Genomic DNA, 20,337 nt, shown 5'->3' with positions numbered 1-20,337 from the left:
GCTGTCTTCAGTGTTCCCTCCATTATGTTCACCAGCAAATATGTATTGGGCATCTCTGGCTGAGCCACACACTCAATTTCATGCTTCATGTGAAAGGGCAAGAAGGAAGCAAGAAATCTATACCCAATGGTTGAAGTGAAATCACAATAAAAATAACTAGGGGGCACTCCACTCCAGGCTGCCTCAGGCCCTGTGACAGTAGACTCTGCCCACTCAAGAGTCCCTAAAGAAAAAAGAGATGGTACATAGAAACTTAAACATCATCTCCCCGAGAGCAAAATCACAAGCTGAGAGAAGACAAAGCTTTTCTGGTCAAGGGGTTGGATTTGGTTTCCTAATCTTTTCGTTTATGGCATATTCTCTTTCCAAGGTCTCGTTTTTGAGCCGATGTTCTCACGCTCTTTTCCAGACTTTCTGTGAGATACTCTCTCTTTGTAAATTATTTGAACTCTCTTCAATGCTTCCAGTCTTGCCACTTATGAAACAATGGACAATGTGGCCCAAAACCAACTCCAAACTTCACTTCCCTGAGCTTGCTGCATAGCCTCCCTTTCCTGGGAAGCCCAAGACACTCTGCCCGGAAAAATCCCCACCAAACTTAGGCCAAAGAGGGGCTTCTTTGTGTGTCTTTTCCTGAGAGGTATACTTTATGTAGCGCTTTGGTCAGCTTCAAGGGGGCAAATAAAAATATCATTTATTTCTTACGCGAGGAAATATGCCCTCTCCCACTGATTTGGGATAATTCCTGAGTTTAACTTAAGCCAAACACTACCAGTTCAAGTGTGGGAACAACATAATAGTGATTGAGAGTCCATGAGAAGGAAGGCTTCTCTCAGGCCATGTTAAGCTTGCAAACTCCCCAGGACTGAACAGCCTCCAATTCACTCACTAAATGTCATACCTTTCTCATATTCTGGCTAAAGAGACATAGGGCCACCATTCATGTACTGTGCAGCCATTCAATCGCTTGTAAGAGGTGAGCTTTGAGTGGCCATATATCTTACCTACCCACCAGTGGGGTTAATCAGATCTTTCTCCTGATGAGATATACAAAATAAAAACTATGTCTCACTGAGGTGAACTTTTCATTATTCTAGAGATTATGGAGAAGTGTATTTTTAGCCAGACTACACTGAATCATCTAAAATTGAATCATTGACATGACATTTCCAATCTTGGGATGACAATGGCACTAGAAGTTTTCCCAGCTTTTCCTCCCTCCTGTTGCACAAGTTATCTTGCAGCCTTGCTTATGTTATATTCTGAACTGGTTGAAGTCATACCTGGAAGTATTTATCAGACACTTCCACCAAAGCTGTTCTTTTTGTGTAAGAGAATGTTCTACTACCTCAGAGATATGAGGGGTGAATTCATAAGGGTCCAACATAATCACAGTTGTTTTACTTGAAATCTCATGTTTATCTTTAAAGTTCATGCAAGCTTTGTATCCTCCTGTAAATTATCTGTGCTTCTGTCAATATAAAACTAATATTATAAATTAGGTTGATGCTCTAGGTAGCTGCATTAGGTTCTGTTCCTTAGATGGCCTCACATGGCTTTGAGAAGCAAACAAAAAATTTCATAAAATCCTTTCAAAAGGGGACATCATACTCATCTTAGTAAATGCTTAAATAGTTTATCGAATTGAGTTTACAGAGGCAGGCTTATAAGATGTCACATATAGACTGGGGTAAAGAGAGAGAAGGAAAGAAGGTTGAGAGATGATCCCTTGCCTTCTTCTATGGGAGAAAGAAGAAACTAACTCTGCCAAAATACTGTATTTCACTCCTTCATCAAAACATCAGGATGAATTGAATTCAAGTGGGTGGCTGGTTCTTCAGCATGTGCAAGCCCAAGCCTATCCTGCAGTAAATTGTTATCTCTTACCTCTTCCTGTGATCCTGCCCTGGAAGAAACTGCTCTGTGCTCCAGCCCAGCCAGAACTTTATAAGCAGGCAATGTGTACTTATCCTAATTCATTCCAAAAGATATTCCTTTGGGCAATCTTCTTTGGTGAGTACGATAGGGATGAAGGGCTGAGAAAACAAGATTCAGCTGACAAGCAAAGAGGGCAACTGTCATAACACAAAAGTAGATTTCCACATAGTCAAAAGATGTTAGGCATGGGATTTAAGGTGGAGAACATCTTGAATCCTGGAAGATTCTAGATTTAGTTGGTATTCATCATTGTAAGAGTCACATGGGTCATCCAGTCTGTGTAGGCTCACGTGGGGTCACCAGAATCTATGTGTATGCTGTATATTTTACCATATACCCAAGCTAATACATACATACTTGATGCATGGACCTCAATAATACATAGCCCATTGTTGCTGGTTCATATATGCCATCATCTAAGGCCCTGTTATCTCAACTTATAGTCATTTCCTCCAGCCCCTTCACACAAAGACTTGGACAGAATCAAAATTTCACCTACCTGTGATGTTTGCCAACCCAGAAAGTCCAATTGTAACATCTCAGAATCTCTGGAATTGCTCAGAACCATGAGCAATTCCTCCTCCCTTACTATCTTAAGTTGGAGCCTAGAAGCAGAGCCCAAGATGGAGATTCAGGTGGAAGTGTTTTATTGAGGAAAGAGAAATGGAATGAGGGAAGCAGGCAGAGGCGTAACTAAGGTACAGCAAATAGGGCCGGTGCCCTGGGTGCCACATGTGTGCCCTGGGCACCGCTTGAGGCAGGGTGCCAATGAGAAGTTTCTATTGGCCATCACAGTTTCCATCACTAGCTCTGACAGATCATTCAGCAATTTAACACTAATTGTCCTAGGTGCTATTTTATGCAGATAGGCCCCTGGAAGCAGGGCAAGGAAGGGAAAACGGTGTGGTCTCAGTTGTAGCCCAGCCTCAGCCTGATCCCACAGGGAGCTCTGGCGCCTGGGTTGCACCACAGAGCTACCTCCCCTCCTTTAGAGGCAAAGGGTCCTTTAGTACCCTTGCTTCAGGTCAATCATTGGCTGTGCGCCGCCCCTAGGGGCAGGAGAGTTGCATAACTTCCCAGGCAATTCCAAGCTAGGCAACTCCCACTTGGCCCAGGGCAATTCTCCAGAGGAAGAGGCAGCTGTAAGCCATTAACAGCCAATGCTCATAGCACGAGGGATACGGGAACACCAGCCTGGCAAGTGGTCTGGGTGGGGCAGCAACAGCATCCCAATACTTACCATCCTAATTCATCCCAAAAGAGATTTCTCTGAACAATGCTTATGCTCCTAATGCTTGCTCAAACAATTCCAGGGGAGCAGAATATGATCGTATACTAAACCATAGTATTTATTAAGAGACTACTGTGTGCCAGGCGCTTTTCTAAACGTATCATGTCACTTAATTTCCACAATAATCTTATGAGGTGATCACAATTATTACCCACATTTTACATATGTGAAAACTAAGAGACAGAGTAATTACAGCTGACAAGCTAGTAAATGGCCAAGCCAAGGTCAGGACCCTTCCTCTTAAAGTGTCTCTTGCTTATTGCCAAAGGTTAGCAGCAAAACAGAGAGAAAAATAAACTCAGAGCTAAAGTAGTAAATTTCTTTGCATAAAACACCACACTCTACTAGGTGAGAAAAAAAAAAAAAACTTTTGAATTATGGATATAAGAGCTTGAGAATGGTTAATACTCTTTTTTTGTGTGAGTGAATTTCAAAACATGCTGGAGTTTTATCCACTGGGTTGATGTTCACCATTTGAACTTTTATCATTTAAATCCCATGACAGTGCGGTTGCATAAGACATGACTCTGTGCCAAATGGAATAATAGCTAACATTTGTTAAGCACTTTCTGTGTGCCAGGCACTGTTCTAAGCAGTATATGTGGATTATGACATGTAATCCTCAGAACCACACCATAAGGCAGCCCCATTTTAAGATAAGAAAACTTAGGCCCAGAGAGAATAACTAATATGCCCAAGGGCATACAGCAAAAAAGCATCAGGGCCAGATTTCAAACCAAGCAGTCTGGTGTGGGGGTTTATATCCCAAAATTCACTAAGATGCTACCAGGAGAATCTCGGAGTGTTGGAGCTAGAAGTCTCACAGAGAGTCCAACTTTCCCAACTTAGAGATGAGGAAACTGAGGCTCAAAAAGAATTGATGATTTGCTCAAGATCACACAGGCTCATAAAGATCCAGATTTTAACAAATTCTGACTAAAGAAAAAAAAAGTATAAACTAGAAATAGTATCATTTACTTACCAGGAGTTCAGGGGTATCTTTAAAAATGTTTGAAGTATCTTTCTTTACCCTTCTCTCTCAGGAAGCAGATAAGCACCAACAGTTGCTGTTTAGGAAGGCCAGAAAGAAACATCTATGTCCTGTCCAGACTTAGAAGAAACTACTTCCTGTCTGTACAGGCTGTTGAGTCCCTGGCTGGTGTATACCCTTGTGGTATGACTTGTGAGCTGCTATTTTATCTTCTGGCTGGAACCTGCAAACGCCAATCTGGGAGTACATTTTTTAGGGAAAGGAAAAGAAGACAAGAACCAGTATTTATTAAATACCCACAAAGTGCCAAACTCATTGCTAGTAGCTCTATGTGTGCTGTGTAAATAATCCATCAAAGCAATCATTGGACTCAGAATATGTATCAGTTAGCATTTGCCGCATAACAAACTAACCCAAAACTTAGTGGCTCAAAACACAAGCATTTATTACTGCTAATGTGTGTATGGGTCAGCTAGGGGGTTTTGTTGATCTGGGCCAGGCTTAGCTGATTTTAGCCAGGTTCACTCTATGCCTGCAGTTAGCTGCCAGATTGGCTGGAAGTAGGATGTTCGAGGGTGCGCTCAGCTGGGATGTCTCATTTCTGTTCCACATCCTACAAAAGGATATTTCAGGCTTGTTTACATGGAAGTAGCAGAAGTACACAAGGCTTCTTGAGACATAGGCTCAGAATGGATACACCATCACTTCTACTCCATGCTATTGGCCAATACAAGTCACAAGCTGGCCTAGATCCAAGGGCAAGTGAAACAGACTCTACCTCTTGATGGGAGAAGCTACAAAGTCACTTTGTCAATGGCCTGGGTACAGACAGGGATGGAAAATTGTGACCTTTTTTATATTCAATCTACCACAGATATCCTGGATTATTCTAGACTATTTAAGTTTTATGTTTCCCCCTAAAAGTATATCTCCCTCACATATCTAGCCTACTTGTAAAGACATTTGAATTCTTTCTGTTTCACTTGGAGAAAAACTCAGCAAAAGTGTCACTGGGTTTTAGGACGGCATATAGAATTTTCAATTTGTACAGGTAAGACAAATGACCATCCAAACCCAGCAAAACTTTGGCTTTCATGCCACATAGTAACAGGATAGAGCTAAAGCATCTCCCCTCTCCCTGCCCACAACATCACTTACTGGTTGAAAGAAGCAGCAACTAGGCAGGAAGCTTGCTATTCCTGCCAGTTGGGTTTGGTAAGAGACCTGTTCGACAGCTGAGGATTAGCACCAAGGAAAGCCATGTGGCCTCAACCAAAGTGGAAGCACATCTTTCCCTGGCGTTTTGTTTTGCAAAAACAAAGATGTATTCTAGGAGAAAAGGAAAAAAAAAAACTTTAAATCAGGAATCGCAATTAGTTTTTAGCCCAGATGATAACTCTGATTGGTTAGCAGAAGCTGCCATAAATGCTGTATTGAAAAGGAGTATCAGGCTTCAGGCAGTTCTAATACATTCAGTATATTACAAGAATTTTCCCACCAGAGGAGATAAAGTGTCTTGATGAAGTGGTGCCTATATCCTAATTCACGTTAAGAAGAAATGTGATCAAGAAGTGACTGATTCCCACCACAAGGCTAAACACTCAGGGTAAGCTCACGCTAATCCACTGGGCCTCTGTCCCAGTACTTCTTTCTCTCAGCTTCTAGCTGGGCTGTTTTTGAGAAAGATAAGCACAACAGGATTTTGATCAGCTGTTGGGTTTTATCATGGCTCTGGAAGATGGACACAGCTTGATATTTTGAGGACTTTTCAGGTGGGTAGGTGATAAAATTATGGATCTACAATGAGGACACTCTAATCCAAAAATAAATACATTGGTTCAGACCAAACCTAAAAGCCAGGAGGAATGATCAAAAATGAAGAACTAATTCAAGAGCATCACAGCAGAATACACCCTCTCTTTGTTCACACCAGGCCTACATTTACGTATTTCTTAATATAACATCCTCTGTCCACTGAATCAGGAAGGGACTGAGGCCAGATCCAGATGGGCAGCATCTGCTCTAATTTAAGAAGAAACATCTCAGACCTAGAAGAAGGCTTATCAACAATAGAGGAATCCATAATACTACATGGTATAATGAAAAGGGTCCAAAGACTGGGGTTCAATTCTACCTTTGCCCCTTGCCATTTAACACTCCTCCTAGTGTCTCAAAAGAGAGATAACATATCTGTCTCAGGGGTGGTGGTGAAAATTAAATGGGCTAATAGATAAAATCCTCAGACTAGTACCTGGCACACATTCAAAGCCCCCTAAATGGTAGCTATTATTATCAATAGCAAGGATTTATTAAATTTCTGCTGTATTCCAGGAACTTTGTTTCATGCAGTGTATAAGGAATGGAGAAAAGAATCAAAGTATAAAAGACCTGCTCTTTACCTTTGACAAATAGAGTCTATTTGGAAAATAAGATGAACGTGCATGGAATAAACAAGAACTGTGGAGTATAGTACATAAATTGCTCAAGTAGACTCCAAAAATACTGACAATCTAGGATTATTGCTTCCACTTCTTGACAAAAAAGATGAATTATGTTCTCAAACTTATTGACAGTTATGTTTTCTTAAGACAGTAGTTTGAGGTAACTTAACCATCCAAACTTGCTTCATCCTATTTTTCAACTTTTTTATTTGTACTTTGAGTGCCACCAAATCATTGTATATGACAGATATAAAGGATGGGCCATCTTTAGCTAAGAGAATGAGACCATCACCTATCACCCTGGTGCCCCATCTTTTACTTTCCATTTCATCACCCACCCATCATGTGGTATATCGCAGGCCTTCAATGAGGTAGAATAAAATTGACAACAAGCCAATGCCTAATGCTTTCAGAACTTTTCCCTAGATGCCAGTGCTTCTGAATAATTATCCTTTCTTTCCATTACTGAGATGTCATTATGCAGGCGAAGCATGTTCTCAGTTGCCCACAGTAGGCAAGAGGCAAGGATACATTGTTCAGAGATAATTCATGTCCTATTAAATGTCAAAACTTTACTCACATGATTCAGCCACTGCCTCACCCAGTTAGTTGCAGGCTGGAAAATTCATCTGGGCATCATCTCTGTGAACGGGGGGGGGGAGTGAAGGTGATCACGGAGCCCCACCAACAGACAGGAAACAATGACCAAACCATGGAGATGAAGGCCTTTGTCAGGTCATAAAACAGCAGTGATTGAAATTAATTGCTGATAAAATATGAAAGAGTCTCTTGTTGCTGGAGGTCAGGTACTAGGACAAAGTACAAGTCTTTCCTGAGAAACTTAGGAAAGGCATGCCACTAAACTGTGCTTGTGAAAAAATACATTGGTCGATCCATGTTGCAGGCAGGCATTTGTAGGGAAACAATACCACAGAGCCATACAGGATTGAGAGAAAACCCAAAAAGTGGACCTCATCAGGTAGATGAGCAGTCTCCCTGGCTAATATGGCTCCTCCAGCAGATAGTTGCTTTGGGATGATTTTTCCAACCAAATCGTGATGAGGATGTTGATGGTGAGGGAACAAACCTAACAGCCATTTTGTCGTCACCAGAGTCCAGAAAAAACATGACAGAAGGAGTTAACGTGAGTGAACACTCTGAAATCCTTGAAATAAAGCTTTTTGGAATAAACTACCACAGCGTCCACCAGACTGAGTCCAGCACAACTAGATGGTGCCCAGCTACCACCATCAACTGCTCTGATAGGTATCACAATAGAGCGTCCCTGACAGAGCTGGAGAAAAATGTAGAAGAAAATTCTAACTCACAAAAAAAGACCAGACTTACGGGTCTGACAGAGACTGTAGAAACCCCAAGAGTATGGCCCCCGAACACACTTTTAGCTTAGTAACGAAGCCACTCCTGAGGTTTACCCCCAGCCAAAGATTAGACAGGCCCATAAAACAAAACGAGACTAAATGGGCGCACCAGCCCAGGGGCAAGGACGAGAAGGCAGGAGGGGACAGGAAAGCTGATAATGGGGAATCCAAGGTCAAGAAGGGGAGAGTGTTGACACATTGTGGGGTTGGCAAACAATGTCACAAAACAATATGTATATTAATGGTTTCATGAGAAACTAATTTTCTCTCTAAACCTTTACCTAAAGCAGAATTTTTTTTTAAAAAAGAAAATAATTTAAAACAAAGTTTAAAACTCAGATTATACCAAATATAATAGAATATTCCTAAATAGACAGTGGCTCCGAAAAGCTAGTCATGGACTAAATAAATCAAAATCACCCGGCAAGGGGAGAGGAAGGTCTTGTTAAAATACTAATTCCCAGGCCTCAGCCGATGTTGATTAAATTAGGATTCTGGGGGAAGGACCCAGAAATCCAAAATTATAGAAGTTCCTCAAGTGAATCTAACATAAAACTACTCATTTAAGTGATAGTTTTAGGTTTCACAACAAATAAATTCGTGATTATATCCTGTGTAGGAAAAGCACTGGACAGAGAGTTGGGGAAATGGCTCTCGGTTCAGCATCTGCCTCTGAGAAGCTCTGTATCCGTAGACCCCTGGTACCAAGTGCCGGCTGCGGATCAGCAGTAGCTGCATCTACTGGAGCTGGTTAGAAGTGCAGAATCTTGGATCCCACTCCAGACCTACCAAATCAGAACCTGCATTTTAACAAAATATCCACGTGAGTCCTGTGGACATTCAAGTTTGAGAAGCGCTGTCTAGACCAAGTCACTCAGGCTCTCTAGACTTCGTTTGGAAACTGATGACCTTGGGCCAGATGATTTCTACATCCTCCTCCAGCCCTACTGTTGTATGATGGCCATCAAAGTGCAGATGCAAAAGAGAATGTAAAAGTTTTGGACAGGATGCCAAAAAAGAGAGAGTTTGAGATTTTGTGTGTGTGTGTGTGTCCATATATGTATATGGATATAGGAGTCCCTGAGTAGTGTAAACAGTTAAGTGCTCTACTATTAACGAAAGGTTCACTGTTTGAACCCACCCAGAGGCACCTGAAAAGAAAGGCCTAGCAATCTGCTTCTGAAAGGTCACAGCCATTGAAAACTCTGTGGAGAGATTCTACTATGCAACATATGAGGTCTGATTTTTTTGTTATTGTTTATTTATACATAAACAAATATATACATATATATATAAGAGGAAACCCTTGTGGTGTAGTGGTTTAGAGCTATGGCTGGTAACCAAAAAGATCGGCAGTTCGAATCCACCAGGTGCTCCTTGGAAACCATATGGGGCAGTTTCACTTTGTCCTATAGGGTAACTATGAGTTGGAATCAACTTGATAGCAACAGGTTTTTTTACATATATAAGGGGCCCTGGTGGCACAGTGGTTAAATGCTTTCCCAATAACCCAAAGGTTCAAACCCACCAGCCGCTCTACTGGAGAAATATGTGGCAATCTGCTTCTGTAAAGATTTATAGCCTTGGAAACCCTATGGGGCAGTCCTGCTCTGTCCTATAGGGTCACTATAGGGTCGTTATGAGTCAGAATCGACTTGACGGCAACGGGTTTGGTTTTTTTGGTATATGTGTGTGTGTGTGTGTGTGTGTGTGTGTGTATGTATACATACACATAAAAAAACCAAACCTATTGCCATCAAGTCGATTCTGACTCATAACGACCCTATAGCAACTCTATAGGGCAGAGTAGAACTGCCCCATAGGGTTCCCAAGGAGCAGCTGATAGATTCGAACTGCCTACATTTTGGTTAGCAGCCATAGCTTGCCATAGCTCTTAACCACTGCACCACACACACACATACACACACACACACCCTTTAATAGAATCCATTTGTCTAAGAAAAATCCAAATACTAGAGTAGACTCTCCCTAATCTAAGACCATGAGATCCTAGTCAATCAGGAGCAGTCCCTTGCTGGGGATGGGAAACTGAGGAAGTGAGAAAGGTTGTGGACTACCCGAAGTTCCAGGTCAAGGCCAGGGGAGAGGAAAGACTAGAATTCAGGTGTCTGCGCTCCTGGCCCTTGGACCACCCTGTCTTGTTGTCTCAGCTGCATTGGGAAAAATTAAGAAAACAAGAACAGGACAAAATAACAAAGACAGCAGGTGTTTATAGGAGGTGGTATATGGACATGGCTCCTCAGCCCTATCCTGAGCCACTTTACTCCTTGGATTATTATTTTAACATTATTGAAATTTAACATTATGGCCCCCATATTCTGACAGCCTTCTTGCCCTTCCCCACATCCAGCCTATTTGATTTCTCTTTGGGAGCCTAGGCTCAAATACATATACTCTTCCAATTCCCAAGAGTCCAGTTTCATGAATCCTGTTTGGAACTCTCCTCTGCCAGATTTGAGGGCTTAGTTACCTTTGTTGCAAGCAATCAGTGACTAAATGCATTTATTCTCATCCTGCCAGGCTCTATTCTCCATTGGAGTACCCCTGGATGGAGGTTGTGGGTCCCTGTACTATCTGGGAGCCACAGACTCTGTAGGTACACTCTGTGTTTTCCTCACTGGGAGACTGACATGTTAGGAACTCAGATACTTACACACCCACACCAAGCTCCATACAAATGCAAATTCCTTATTCTTTCTAATTTCACAAGAAATTCATGCATATTAATAACATTCAAATGTTATAGAGATACGTAACATAGAGGTGAAATTCTCTTTTCTCACAGGCCCCCAGAAACAGTCCTTGTCAATAGCAGAGCACGTATCTTCCACTGTTTTCAATTTTTTCTATGCATACCTTCTTTGAAAACAGGATCATATCATACATACTTTTGGTAGTTTGCTTTCTTCACTTCATGGCATTTGGCCATCTTTTCAAGTCGATTAATAATGATGTTTCTTCTTCTTCATACAGTCTTCATGGTGTCCCAACATCTCCCCTACCATGCCTGTGTCAATGGACACTTGGACTATTTCTAATTTTTCTCTCTTACAAACTGCTGCACATTTGAATACATGACACCAGGATAAAATGGCAAAGTCTTTGTTTTATTCTGTTTGGTGACTGCTGATTTTTTTTCCCAGTGCATGTTTTAGTCTTAAACTGTGATAACAGCGATGGTGGAAGCCTGGATTTGTTGTTGTTGTTGTTGTTAGCTGCTGTTGAGTCAGCTCTGACTCATGGCAGCCTTACTTGTAACAGAAGGATACGTTGCCCGGTCCTGCACCATCATCATCATCATTGATATATTTGAGTCAGTTCTTGCAGATAGTGTGTCAATCCATGTCATCAATGACTTCCTTCATTTTTGTTGGCCCTCTACTTTCCAAAACATAATATCATTTTCTAGAGATTGAGCTTTCCTGATGACTTGTCCAAAGTAACTGTCATGGATTGAACTGTGTCCCCCCGAAATATCTGCCAGCTTGGCTAGGTCATGATTCCCAGTATTGTATGATTGTATAATCTGATGTGATTTCCTTAGGTGTTGTAAACTCTATCACTATGATGAGGTTATACTGATGACGTCTATAAGATTGGGTAGTGTCTTAAGCCAATATTTTGAGATATAAAAGAGAGAAGCGAGCAGAGACACATGGGAACCTCATACCACCAAGAAAACAGTGCCAGGAGCAGAGCACATCCTTTGGACCTGAGGTTCCTGCTCAGAGAAGTTCCAGACCAAGGGAAGATTGATGACACGGACCTTCCTCCAGAGCTGACAGAGGAGGCATTCTCTTGGAGCTGACACCCTGAATTTGGACTTGTAGCCTACTAGACTGTGAGAGAATAAACTTCTCTTTGTTAAAGCCATCCACTTGTGGTATTTCTGTTATAGCAGCACTAGATGACTAAGACAGGTAACCAAGTTGAAGTCTTGCCATATTTGCTTCTAAGGAACATCCGTGTATTTCTTCTAAGACTAATTTGTTCATTCTTCTGTATTTATAATAGGGGGGTACAAAATTTTGGAATTATGAGTCACTGTCTGAGAACCCTGCATGTCCACTGAGGGAGTCCATCTTTGCTACACAGGCTCACATACCATACCACTATCCTGCACAGTGTCACCACTCATCCCTGAGGAGCTACTTCCTTCATTTAACAGGGATCCACAGTGGGGCAAACACAGCTCTAGGTGCTGACACCACAAGAGTCAGCAAGAAGACATGACCACTGCTCTCAAAGGGCTTACAGTTTAGTAAGGAAATTAGAGATGTAAACAGAGGATGTCACAAAGATAATTGGTATGAAGAAAATATTACCAGGTAATGAGATGGAGAATGACTGAATAAGTAAGGGAAGGTAACTTGTCAAAAGTTTTTTTTTGTATTCATCTGGTTAAAAACTCTAAAAGTGTTAAAAATAAGTATATACCAGACATCTATTTAGAATTGACTCAACAACAAATAACAACAACAGACACCTATTAGAATGGCTAAAATCCAAAAACACTGACAACACCAAATGCTGGCAAAGATGTGGAACAAAGGAACTCTCTTTCATTGCTGGTGGGACTTCAAGACGGTACAAACACTATTGAAGACAGTTTGGCATTTTCTTACAAAATAAAACCATTTCATCATATGATCCAACAATCACACTCCTAGTTATTTAACCAAATAAGCTGAAAACCTATATCTACCCAAAAACCGGCACAAGAACATTTACAGCAACTATTTTCATAATTGCCCAAAATTGGAAGCAATCAAGATGTTCTTCAGTAGATGAGTGTGTAAACTCCCGACAACCAATATTTCTTGTGTAATATTTAGAGGTAATTTGTAAATATGCGAGAAAATGTGTGTATACATATATAAATATATACACACATGTGCAGAAATATGTTCTTTTCCCCATTTTTGTACAAATGATAGTATCTTTCTATCTATCCACCCTTATATCTTCCTTCTTTCACTTAATGTATTTTAGAGATTTTTCCATTTCAGTATGTAAAGTATTTTCTTATTCTTTCATATAATTGAATAATATTTCACTGTGTGGATGTAGAAGCCCTGGTGGTGCAGTGGTTAAGAGCTTGGCTGCTAACCAAAAAGTTAGCAGGTTGAATCCACCAGCTGCTCCTAGGAACCTTGGAAGCCCTATGGGGCAATCCTATTATGTCCTACAGGGTCGCTATGAGCCGAAATCGACTCAATGGCAATGTTCTTTTTGGTTTGGTGTGGATGTACTATAATTATTTAGCCATTCCTTTACTGATGGACATTTAGTTTGTTTCCAATCTTTTAACCAAAGCTGCAATGAATATATATAGAAAGAGAGAGAGAGTTCCTGACATATGTCATTTTACGTTAATGCAAGTGAATCTGTAGAAGTTCCTAGACACGAATTCATTGCGTCAAAAGGGACTGATAATTTTGATAAATATTGACAAGTTGTAGGGCAGGAGTCAAAAAACTTTTTCTACAGAGGGCAAGAAAGTAAACATGTTTAGCTTTGCAAGCTAAATTGTTTCTGTTACAACTACTCATACCTGCAATCATAGCACAAAAGCAGCCATAGACAATAGATGAAGAAATTAACATGCTTGCGTTCCAAAATATATATATATTTAAAGATTTTGAGGTTTTAATTTCATGTAGTTTTCATGTGCCACAAAAATCTTTTTTTCTTTCTTTTTTTCTTTTTTCATCTGTTTAAAAATGTAAAAACTGCTCTAAGCTCATGGGCTGCGCAAAAAACAGGCAGTCAGCTGAATTAGACTCAAAGGCCTTAGTTTGCCAACCCCTACCACTTACACTCCCACTAACTATATGTGAAATCTCTTTGCCCACACCATTGCCAATACCGGGCGTTATCAAACTTTTGAATCTTTACCGAAAGATTCAAAAGTTAACAGATTATAAATGGGAAGTGGAAATTACCCAGGAAAAATACTGCATCTCAGTTAACTTCACTTTGCATTTCTCTTTTCATGAGCAGAGTAGACCATCTTTTCTTGAAATCTCCCTTTGAATAAACTGGTTTCTATTCTTTGTTCATTATTTTTACGGATATTAGTCTTTTTATCCGTTTATGTGCATTCTTTATAAAATAGAGAAATTAACGGTTTGATAAATAAAATTGCAAATATTTTTCCCAGTTTGCCATTTGTTTTTTTGTTTTGCTTTTGGTAGTTTTTACCAGATGCAAATACCTTAATTTCATGCAGTCAAATTTATCAATCTTTTGTTTTATGTCTCAAGGGTTAAGACCTTTCCACCTCTAAAATTATAAAGTGATTTTTCATTTTCTTGAATTTTTACATTTATATCTTTTTTTACTTTCCTATCTTTGATTCGTTTGGAATTTATTCTGGTGTAAGATGTGATGTGCTATTTAGTTGTCCTAATTTCATTCTTTGAATCATCTTTCTTTACTGATTTTAATCTTCATCTTATATTCAATTCCCGTATGTACTTGGGTCAATTTCTGAATTTTGTGTTCTGTTCCATTGATGTCTGCTTATTCATATGCTAGTACCATGCTGTCTTAATTAATGGGTTTTTATAAGATTTAATAACAGATAGGGTAGTTACCTCTCATTATCCTTCTTTTCCAGAATGTTTCTAATTATTCTTGATTGTTTCTCTTTCTACATACATTTTAGAATCAGTCTGCCTAGTTTAAATACATAATCTTGTTGGTATTATTGGAATCATATAGAATTTATAGATTATCTAATGTAGAATTGGCATCTTTATCATATTAGCTTCTTATCTATGAACAGAATATGCCTTTCCATTTTTTTCAAATCATTTTTAAGTCTTTCAGATCTTTCGTTTCTACCTCCAAAATTGCTCATCGATGTTAAAATGTTAAAAATAAAAAATCCATGATTTTACATGCAGTGAAAGTGCCAGTTAACAGATTATAAATGGGGAGGGGAAAAAAGCTAGTCTGAGACACTTAGGCATGGATCTTCATCTGGGAGAACGGGGCCGCCCAAAGCCAAGGGAACAGAGTTGCCATCCCAGTGGGCCTGGAAGGTGAAGCTGAAGCTCAAGGCCAAGGGATGTCTACCCGGAATTCGGACAGCGTGGACAACACCCAGAGTCTAGACGATAGGGCCGTTGGCCAGAGGATCTTGCTCTGTTGAGTTTTGGAGTTCCTTGGTGCCAGTTATCCCTTCTTTCCATTTGTGATGGAAATGTCTACCTTATGCCTGTTCTACCATTGTACTTTGGAAGCAGATAACTTGTATTCTAGACTTCACAGGTTCACAGATGAAAAATTTTACAGAAGATGAGATTTTGGACTTGGAGTCAATTTAAGACTTCTGGGATGATATGATGAGGTGAATGTGTTTTACATGTGGCAAGGACATGAATTTGGGGGGGCCAAAGGGTATACGGTCATGGATTGAATTGTGTCCCCCCCAAAAAAGATGTGTCAACTTGGCAGGCCATGATTCCCAGTATTGTGTGGTTGTCTTCTATTTTGTGATCTGATTATCCTCCATTTGGTGATGTATTGTAAATCCTAGCCTCTATGCCTGTGGTTATGGTCTCATTTGGGAGTGAGCTGTCTGTCATGTTAATGAGGCAAAATTAGGTCATGTTAATAAGGAATACTTTATTTTTGTTATGTTAATGAAATATGATTAGGGTGGGACATATGTTGAGTCACACACTTCACCGCCCTACAAAAGATAAGACCAGAGAGAAGCAAGCAGAGAGAAGGGGACCTGACCATCACCAAGAAAGAAGAGCCAGGAGTGAAGCTTGTCCTCTGGACTCTGGGTCCTTATGCTGAGAACCTCCTAGACCCAGGGAGAAGATTGATGCCAAGATACATGAAGATCTCCAAGGAACACAAGGCCCACAGATATCAGAAGGAAACAAGGACATTTCCCCAGAGCTGACAGAGGGAGAAAGCCTTCACTTAGTGCTGGCACCCTGATTTCTGACTTCTAGCTTCCTAAACTGTGAGAGAATAAATTTCTGCTTGTTAAAGCCACCCACTTGTGGTATTTCTGTTATAGTAGCACTAGAAAAGTAAGACAGAATTTCACCAACACTTGTAATGTAGAGAGTTGGTTTCTCTCCATTTACTGAAAAAGATAAATTGGCACTGACAGCACATGACAAAAAAGAATTTTCTACTGGTAAAAGGATAGGTGGACGGATAGATGGATGGATGGATAGACAGACAGAGGTACTAGATTACTAAGAGAACTTTGGTCTTTCTGTACATCTGTGCTCTATTCCTCACATGTAGACAGCTTTAATTCAATTCAGCTAATACTGATGAAGAGCAAAACCATCAAAATGGCCTTTCAAGATTCTTTCCAATTTCAGGATTCAACAAAGTCATATGGGAAAACAAAATGTTGACTGGTTACCAGTTTTCTTTACTCGTTTTTCTTCTTTCTGTTATTAACTGAACAAAACCCAAAGCAAATTTAAAAAATTAAGATTTAGTGAGGAAGAAAGAACGTTGTTCTTAGATGCTTTCTCTACTGTGGTTTCCCTTTAATTGATCTCTCTCCTACTGGAGCACAATCCAACTGACATAAAGTGTTGCTGCAGATAGAGAGGAAGAGTAAAACACGGAGTTAAACCCCTGATTGAGCTTATACTTTCTAGCTGGCCTGTTAAAGTGCTGTGTGTTATGGAGCAGAGGGGGTGAATGTGGTGTGTGGGGAGGTGCGTAGGTGGTAAATATTTCGTTCGCTGCATTTTAATGAGACCATCTTGATTTCCCCCGAAAAATAAAACATGAGCTGAGTTGATTGACATATATTCACTAGAAACTCAGGAGCTAGCCCAGAATCACTGCTCTGGCTCCGTAAAATTTGAGCCATTATCATATTTTTTAATCTCACTTGCAGCTATGTTAAAAACTGCTTGTACTGGAAGGAAACAGGTTCAGGTGGAATCCAATTACAACTAGAACGCTCTCTAATGCTTCCATAGGTAACCCAAGCTGTAAAGCCATCCTTCCAAACTTTGGTCTACACCAGAGCTGACCATAGTAATGATTGAAAGAGGGTGAGGTAAAAATGGCTAGCCAAGGACTTTTTCAATGCCCCAGGTTGCTTGTCCCTTGGTGGGTTCTACCAGACATTAGAGCATTTGAAGCATGAACTCTAATTTCCAATCTAAAGACGCTGACATATTGGACCAAATATGTCACTCCAATCAGATTATATATTTACCAAAGTGAGATGTCAGGTAGAAGAAACTCTCAGTGCCCTGCCCATATCCCCTCGTCACCTCCACATGAAGGAGATGGCTTACTGCAAACCCCTGTGCCTTTCTACCTTCAGGCTTTTTTCTGGAACAAAGTGTTAGGCATTTATTACCCAAAAGCAGCCCCCAACCAATGACTAGTGTGAGGTAGTAGATAAATATTCCAACTCCTTCACTTTTCAAGTAGGACCACTCTGAGGCATATGCTACACCAATTTCCAAAGTCCCCCAATAGGATTACATGTCAATTGCTCATATTGGTATATGTCTTGATAACGTTCCCCTATTATCTCCCCCTACCTCCATGTCCCACTTTTCCATTCCCCAAATAAACTACTTGACCTGTACTCTTTAGATAAGGGTCTATCTCTAGGAAAACCCAAACTAAGACAGATTATGTCACCTAGTACAGTGCTATGTACACAAACTACATCTAAAAATATGGCAATAAATTAATGGACAAAGCAGAAAAATCTAGTATAGATGTGTGATGGTCATAACTGGAACATATATGTGCATTCTCACCTCCATGCTTTTGTGCCTGTCAGTCTCCTCACCTGGAATGACCTCTCTGCTGCTCCTCAGCCTATTCAGATGGGATGAATCCTCCAAGGCCTGTCCCAAGCTTTACATTGTCTATGACACCTAAGAGAATCACAGCACTCGTACGTAGCCTGTAATTCATAACTGACTACTTAATCATATGCTATTTTGTGTAGTCTCCGACTATTGCACGTGTGGTAGTCTTGTATCCCTTATTAAATTGGATTTTCTTTGAGAATAATAATCACACCTTGTACCTCTCTAGTCTTCTAGGGACCTAAATAGTCTGGCATATACAATTACTTGTCAGTGTATGACTTATGCTTTTAAGTAATAAAACACAACACGTGCATGACCGATAGTCATGAATCACCTTTAATGGTCTTCAGAAAGGCCGCTGTCCTCTCATGCAAATCGCCTTGGCAGACGCAGTTATCTGGAGCATCCTTCTCTGTGATCCTTCCCAGGGACTCGAAAAAAGACAACAGGCCACAGCAACACCTTGGTTTATACACACAACTTCCCCTCACTGGTTTAAAGGCATAATAAAAGAGAAAGCTTCTAGCCCATAAATAAAAAGTGCTTAAATGTAATTTTGAGAAAATGTGTCCCAAGGGTGATTGAAGTCTTTTTCTCTCTGTTGTGATTGTTGCTGTTATAAATAGACAACCATAAAAGAATCAAAAGGGGAAACCTTTTAAAGGCTTACGCCAGGGCCTGATACCCTCCCCACTTTATTTTTCTTAGCCTTAATGCCTAAGGAAAACAAACACTTATCAATGTGCTAATGGTGTTTATTCCCCCACCTGCCTTAGAATGGTGGCAGTGCGCCAAGCCCTGAGACAGTTCACTAAAGTGGCAAGTGAACCAAAATAAATTCCACCATCGATTATACCCACAACTTATACTTTTAGGGACTGGAAAGGTTTGGAATCCTGAATTTCTTGTCCCTGTCTTTGTTTCAAACTCTGTGCCTTTGTAACATCTATGCAGTTTTTCCCAGTCCTGCTGTGTTTCAGATTCCTTTCATTTTGCTTGCAAAGTCATGACCATATTTATGACCTCTCAGGCACCATAGCTGAAGGCAGTCAAGAAAAAGCAGAGTGTTCCTTCGCTTCTGCTATGTTGAGGGTTCTGACTCCCAACTGCTCATGCTGGAGTTGCCCTCATGATGAAGCCTTCAACCATGAGGCTGGAGTTACCCCTATCACCAAACCTTTGCCACACTATCTCCCACCATGTTACACCCAGCACCACCTTGGGAGCAATGGAGCACTGGACTTGCTTTCCACCCCAACCCATTTCATCTTCCTGCAAATCATCCCTGACCAAAGCAAAGCTCAACAGTCTTGTACAGGTAGGAGGTCCCTGAAAGATCCCAAGGGAAGAATTAGCGTTTCCTGCTGTTTTTCTGTCTCCTTCCAAGCAGCCAAGCATACAGAGGAAGTTGCTCTACTTTCTCCTCTCCTTTCTCCAAGTCTTAGCATTTTTGGCATCTATACCAGAGCACACACCCAAAGCAATCTTGTCTGCAACAAGACTATCCCTTTGTGGTAATATAATTCTTAATGGCACCTCAGTATTAGCTGTTCCAGTAGCTCTCAATTCATTGCAGTTGAAAACCTCACAAATACTTGACAATAGACGTCTTCATGTTGAGCCTGAAAAATCAACCGTAATTAGCTCATGGAATCTAATATCCACTTAGATGGGCTTCAACTCATTTGTAAGGTGCTCTCGGTGACTGGGGTGAATGTGGAACCAGCTTCTGTTTTTACTAAAAATCTTCTCAACATATAGGAGTTGTAAAAGGATAAGGCTGGGAGGGTTTTACTTGCAGTCATCCCTCTCATTTATATAGAACTTTTTTTTTCCAAGTCACTCTTACATCCATTATGTTATTGATTCTCAAAGGAATAGACGGTATGACTTAGTAGTTAGAAATGCTGGTTCTAGAACCAGATGCCTGAGTTTGAATCTCAGCTTGTAAACTTAGAGTGTGACTTTGAGCAAATCCCCTACCCTCCCCACACAAAGATTTTCCTGTCTGTAAAATGCAGATTGTCATCATACACAGCTTACAGAGTCGATGTGAGGGTTAAATTATTTATTGTATATACACACATACACACACACACACACAGGCACTCTGGTGTTTCAATGGTTAAGCACTTGGCTGCTAACCAAAAGGTCAGTGGTTCAAATGTACCCAGTGACCATACAGGAGAAAAGGCTTGGCAATCTGCTCCCATAAAGATTAAAGCCTAGGAAACCCTATGGGACAGTACTACTCTGTCATATAGGGTCACTATGAGTCGGAATTGACTTGATGGCACACAGAACAACAACTATATATATATACGTGTGTGTGTGTGTGTGTGTGTGTGTGCGCGCGTGTGTATACGGAGTCCTGGTGGCACAGTGGTTATGCATTCTGCTTCTAACCAAAAGGTCGGCAGTTCAAATTCACCAACTGTTC

This window comes from Trichechus manatus, unplaced genomic scaffold (assembly GCF_000243295.1).
Source record: "Trichechus manatus latirostris isolate Lorelei unplaced genomic scaffold, TriManLat1.0 scaffold00104, whole genome shotgun sequence".
In the NCBI taxonomy this organism is placed as follows: Eukaryota; Metazoa; Chordata; class Mammalia; order Sirenia; family Trichechidae; genus Trichechus; species Trichechus manatus.
This window is presented reverse-complemented; position numbering follows the sequence as displayed.